Below are 6,899 nucleotides of genomic sequence, written 5' to 3' on the forward strand. Positions count from 1 at the left end.
GGCGCACGAAAGGTCACCGCGGTGGCATTCCTCTCCGTGCGCTGTTTACGTGACTTAATGTACTTCATACGCCACGGGTAAGTTAGGGCCGCGATAAGGGGGCGGCCGGGGGAGGGTCGCTGTAAAAGCCCCACGCTGGGCGCCTTCGAGCCCTCCCCTCATCCATTAACCTTTTTACTTTCTTCTCCCCTCTCTCTTTTAAAGCTTGTTATCTGGGCCACCCAATGACCGACGAAAGATTTTCCCTCCCTGCTTCTCCCAAGGCCGCTTTAAACCAAATAAATTTAGCTATTAAGGGCCAAGATGTCTGACAAAAGATCGAAAGGTGTCTTTCTGTGATCGCTTAAAGAAGCGAAGGAGAAGCGGGTGGCTCGCGGATCCGATAAAGGCATTCCACCCCGGCGCCGGCCTTCCTCCCCTAGGCCTGGATGTGCCCTGACACCCTGAGATCTCCACTTGAGCAGCCCAGACCTCCGATGGGCCCCGCGGGACCTCGGGCCGCAGCACGGGGAATGTGAAGGCCCCCGGGCTGTCGGGTCTGGGGGGTGTTAGGCCCTGGGGTCTGGGGAGCCGGGGAACCCCAGGCCGAAGCTGGGCTCCCAAAGCAGCCCCCGCTGCACTTCGCAGGAAAACTAAACCGAGTTCAGTGGGGCCTAAGTTACCATCCCATTTTGATTATTTTCTGATACTGAATAATACTACAAAGCCAAACTTCCCTATCTTCCCGCCCGCGCTCCCTGAGGTTTTTCTGAGCGGCTGTGTTACCTACACATCTCTCTGGTCGCGGGGAGCAGACCCTCTTTTGAACCCCAGTCAGAACGTGATGGCTGAAACCCCGCAGCTGGATTAGACCCAAATGAGAGGGTGTGGACTCGCGGACTAACAGCGCGCAGGTGGGAGGCAGAGGTCCAATCATTCAGTCATCCTCAGGTTGGGTATGGTTATGAAGTGTAGTATTTATTATCATTATTAATTACTACTGGCATCACTATATAAAGCCTAGGGCTGCCAGCTGGGCCGGGGCCCTGCCCCTGGGGTGATCCCTTTCCTTTAACCAAAGATGAATCTGGAAATATCCAGTTTCCTGATCCAGGACTGGAAAGTGGGCTTGGGGAGTAAAATGCCATGTTTTCGAGTTTCATCCAGAATTGTCTGTCCTCCCCTTAAGTAGATGGAGCATTCCCCATACTCCAGTCCCCTATTTGCCTTTTCTACCACTTGGAATATGGTAAATTAAGAAGCCGTGTGTGGCACATGAGACCTCCCTTGACTTCCCTGCAGTGGGGGGCTTCTTCCCACGTTTTCTGCCTTACCCCATCTGTTCTTCTCTGTCGAAGCTGGAGACAGGGCTTTGAATTCCAAAAGTCAATCCAGCATCTTTAGCTTCTGTCTGTCACCTCATGCTGGGCCCAGAAGTTAAAGATGACTCTTTTCTCCTCTCCCCCTCCAGATAAGGTGAACTCCAAAATCATCGACCTTATCTAAACCTTTCTCCTCATCCAGACTCCAGGGAAGGAAGAAATCAGATCATTAGAGAGAAAGGGATGATTCCTATACCCAGGAAGGTGAACGTGATGTAAAAGTTGCAGCCCGCTAAACAGGCAGAACCTAGGCTTTCCCTGGATTTTGCTGGTATCACTAGGTGTGCAGGCAATGCCAATTCTAGGGTCAAGGCCCAGATGCCACTGCCCTAGAGCAGTCTCAGGTCAGAGACCTTTCTTACTGCCCACCCCCCACTCCGGGGGAGGTTGTTAAGGGGCAGCAGAAAAAGGAGGTGATAGGGTTTTGGAAATTTACTAAGTAACTAACACTCCTCCCTGAGTCAATTAAAGGGGAGAAAAGGTGCCAGGAAATAAAAAATTACTGCATTTGCCACCCAGAAATATGACCTCTCCATTCAGCTATGTGACAAATATGCAGAGAATTAGGACCAAAGGGTTGTCTACCTACATGCAGTCCTGCACTTACCCAGCAGTACCGAGTATACACTGTGTAAAGGAGAACTAGAGGAGTTAGCCTCTAGTTGTGAAGTGTTTACAGTCTAGAAGGTTGGCACTTCTATAGAGCCAGTGAGGCAAAGTACCACAGACAATTTCCAAGATGGAGGATGATGCCTGAGTCTTTTTTCTTCTCTAGTAAAATACTCAAGTTCAGACTGTGCTCTAGGCTTCATGGTAAATTTGAAAAGAAGGGACTCACTCTAGCTCACACACTGAGGGACTTTTTAGAAGCCCTAACTCTAGGCCAGCCTGCCTGGGTTTGGATCCTGTCCCCACCACTTACTAGCTATGTGATTAGTAACAACGAGTTGCCTAACCATTCTGTGTCTATTTCCTCATCTGTAAAATAGGGATTTTATAGATGGATTGCTGAGAGGATTAAAAGATTTTTTATATGTAAAGTGCTAATAGTACCTGGCGCATAGTAAACACTGTTTTACTAACACATAATGTGAACTGTTATTACTAATATCTATATTGTAATAGATTCACTTATCCTACACCCAATTTTAACTTCTTGTATGACCCAACTGACCCCCTGGAGCTAAATTCCCAGGAAAGAACTTCTTTGAGGCCTGCTGTCCACCACAGGTTTTAGGCTTTTCCTATGTGCCAGCAGTGAGGACTTTATTTATTGCATTATGGTAGGAAAGGAGGGAGGAGGGAGGTGAGACAAAAAGGTTCTTTACTTGCTTTTGGTTCCTTTGAAGAGGAAACATTCCTTGTTGTTCCCCTTGCAAATGCCAGCAACAGACCAACATCTTCTACAGAATGAAGATAGTAATCTGGAGGCTCATCCTCTGCTCCGAGAAAAGAATCCTAGTCTTAGCAGCACCCGTCCCTGGAAACTTCTTTCTGGCAGTAGATAGGAGTGAATTAACAGATGGGGCCATGAAGGAGAGCTGCCGTGAGGACTGGCATTAGATATAAGGGGTGGACGGGAGTACTAATTAAATTGACCTGACCAGCTAACTATACTTCTCTCATGCTTTTGACCTTTCAGTTTGGTATTGCTCTGTATGCAGGACGCTATTCTACTTTAATCACATTTTTGTTGAGGAACAAAACAATAAAGATCTCTGAAGAGCTATGGAACACACTACTTTTTCCCAGTTTTATTTACAACAGAACACACTAGCGACAGAGGAAAATCTAGGCCATTCCAGACGTTTTTCAACTGATTTTCTTTCTGTTTCTTTTTTCTTATAGCATCCCATCTTCTTAAACAAGAATTAAACCTCAATCATGAAAACTTAAAAAAGAGAAATCTGTGGGTCATAACAAAGAATACTATTCTCTAGATAAAATGACACGGAAAGAGATTTGTTTTTCAGAAGGCAAAGTCTGGAGGGAACATAAAAGTCTTCCCCTCCCTGCAGGTTTTCAGCCGGGTTTGTGCCCAGAGCCTGTTTTTCTCTTGTCTCTGACAGTCCTGATCTTCTCTACGTTTGATTTACTGAGTGCTGTCATTTCTCTGCTCTTTACTTTCACAATCACACATTTAAACCTGATAAAGTTCAAGACCCCGAATACTTGCAGCTTTCCCAGATTTACAGTCCTCCTGCCCCCCACCCTGGCCAGCGGTCTGAGGTTGATTGAATCCTCATGGACAGAAGCCATGGGGGATGAGCAGAGAGCCAGTGGGTCCAGGAGAGTTGGGTCCATAGGGAACATTAGATGTAAGGGGGAAAAAGAACTAATTAAATGTCAGCTCTGTTAGCCAAAGCAAACCTTGGTAGCTTCCTTCCCTTCGAAAGTGAATGTCAACATCTTCTCATTCTTGCTCCAACTTCCAGTTTGTAACCTGTGTGTGGGCATGTACAGGAACTGTAACTTACAAAATTTAAAATTGATGAGAATTGGATGCAAAATCATGGGCAGCTGGCATGAGTGCCCGATCTTCTTGGATCTACTAAACAGAGTTGTGATTGAGGGCAAGCCACTTAACCTCTCAGTGCCTCAGTTACTCCACCTATAAAATGGTAGAAATATTACTTTCTGCAAACATTAATCACAGACTAAGGACTTGGGTCCTCCTTGCGTGTAGCTCTGTCAGGACCCCAGGAAGACCATTGGCATATGTCTGACCTAGCTCTTTGGACTCTGTCAGGTTAAATAGAAACCTACGAATTAACCTAAATACTGTACCAATGGACTAAACAAAAGGAATGATTTATCTTCAAAGACAGAACAGTTACTTAGGCTTGCGTTTTCAAACCACTGAAATGTAACAAAAGATGCTATCTAAATAATCTGTTCTTGGCCTATAAATATATAATAAGTCAACTAAATCACAGAACACCTATGAAAAACAATCACTAACAATGAATGCCCTTATTTTAAATATGCTTACTATCTGAAGACTTCATATTTACTACATGAGTAATTATTTTACATGATTTAATGTTTTTATTTATCTTGAACATGATCCTCTTTAAAATTTGTATTCTAAAGGAATTTTCTGAGTAAGGTAAACATTTTAGGTAACAGCAGTTTAAATAGGTCTTTAAAAAACAATCACTGTTTCAAGACCATGAACTAAAAAAGGTGTGATTTTTTTTCCTCTTTAAAATTTGTATTCTAAAGAAAGTTAAACTATCATAATATCTAAAGGAAAAATTATATTCACCTGTTAGGGAAGAAAGCAGAATTGTTGCCTTCCTTCTTAGGAAGGTGGTGTTGTTGTTGTTGTTGTTTTGTTGTTGTTGTTTTAAACCTATCCAGTCGGGAGACACCCGCCAGAATATATTCTATAATGTTGCTTTTGCCTGTCCATAATAAACTTGGCTTAATGGATAGCAAATCACTTTCTCTGTCTACTCCTGAGCCAAATTACTGCTCTGTTTATAATACCACAAATTAAAGACATGCAATTATCCAACAAAAACAGTGTGAATATTACACCACTTTAAAGACTGACTACCACAAAGCTGGTGCCCAGCAGACTCTAGCCAAAAACCACAGTGTGGATCCACAAATAAAGCTGTCAACCCCTGCATTCAAAGGCATCTTTCTATAGAGAGCTCAGCATGCTCTGGGCAGAAATGAAAAAGTCTAGGTGACTGGGAAAGAGCCTACCAAGGGTTGAGCTGGTGGGCCAGTAGCAGGATGTGTCTATACCTCAGCACTGCAGCTAGATTAAGCACCTGGACTGAGGTCTGTGTTCAAATCCCAGCTCTACAGTTTGCCCTCTCCCTAGCTGTGTGTCCTTATGCAAGTTCCTTAATATCTCTATTTGTCTCTCCCGCATCTTGTAAAAAGGGGTGGAAATAACAGTAACCACCTCAAAGAATAGTTATGGAGACTAAATGAATTAATATTTACAAAGTGCTCAGAGGAGTGCCTGGCTCAACATGTAGGCTATTTGAACTGTTTGATGAATAAATGAAAATATAAACTTCTATTTCAGGCCACCTCTTAAGGGGAAGAGAGAGAGACAAGAGCACAAACCAAGGCCTCAAAAAAGTCAGATGGGAAGTGATCAAAGGTTAAAGAAAAGATATGGGGAAAAGCCTTTGAGAATGTCAGACGTTTCCTACTAGAAATAATTTAAGATCATAAACTCATCCTTTCTGTAGATAGCACCTTCCGATGTGCTATCTTCACAATGACAAATGTGCCAATAATTTGATCTGTGAACAGAGTTGCAGGGTTTTGCCCAGTATATTGTGCTTATATCAGAGACAAAAGTGAAGCTTGCAGAGGCAATAAAACTCTTTTAAGGTACAAACATTTTAACATCTGACAAATGTAAAAGGTTCTTCTTTCCGACAGTTGCCACCTTTTTTCACTTGAGGAAGCACTGCATGATGGCAAGAATCTTGCCTGGGTTTGCGGCACCCATTCTATCCTTGTGAGCTCCCCACAAGGAAAGTCACAACTGGTGTGACTCTAATGACAGTGAAATTCATCACAAAACTAGTGAAAGCTGTCACACATGTCTCCATCACACAATGGCCATCTTCTTTCTCCACGCACTCCACCACACTCCTGGAATTATGGCAGCACTGTGGTCATTGTGATATGTGGAGGATCACAGGGGGCTCATCTTTACTGTGTCCCTCTGCTCCTCTAGTCTGTGAGACCCGAGGGGCACACATCACATTTCATTAATCTTTGTATCCCCATTGACACACACGGTGTCTAACACATAGCACTCACTAAATGCTTGTTGAGTGTGATAATACTGGAAGTTTTAAGATACAACACTCCAAGCCCAAAGCATAGATTCTAGTACTATCAATATCACACCATTCAACACGAAAGACAATGATCTCTTCGTATTCCTTTTTAAAGTTAAACTTTTTTCTTCTACATTCTCCTAAATAGAATCCTTAACCAGAGGTTTAAACAGCAACTTTTGAGAGGATTCTATATCAAATAGAGCTGATTATCAAATGGTATCTTTATAAGTTGTTTTGTAATCAATAATCCTAATACAAACAAATCCTGACTGTAGCCTGTGGAAATTCACCAAGCCCAGGCATACAATATGCTTGGTCTTTAAAGAGACTATTGTGAGGCTTATTACTGCAGCAGGCATTGTTCATTTGCTTCCTAGACTTTGTCTCGGTTTTTATGGACTTCATGTTTCACGACATTCTACTACCTCCAACTTCAGAATGCTTTCCACATTTTTTCTCCTAACTCAACCACTTAAGAATATTATATTATTTGTATTTAGAATTCTGTATTAGCCAATAATTTATTAAGCCTATTAGAAAGAGCACTTTAAGAGAAGAATTATTGGCTAATTGTACCGATTAGCACCATGAACACAAAGCAGAGATGTAACTTCCACTTTCAGTGATGGACGCATGCACCTCTTTTATTTCCATCATTCCGATATTAAGGAACAGATTTCAGTCTCGAGAGCAACTGCCATTGCCATTATGTGTA

The sequence above is a fragment of the Pteropus alecto genome, unplaced genomic scaffold, assembly GCF_000325575.1.
Source record: "Pteropus alecto unplaced genomic scaffold, ASM32557v1 scaffold146, whole genome shotgun sequence".
Taxonomy (NCBI): Eukaryota; Metazoa; Chordata; class Mammalia; order Chiroptera; family Pteropodidae; genus Pteropus; species Pteropus alecto.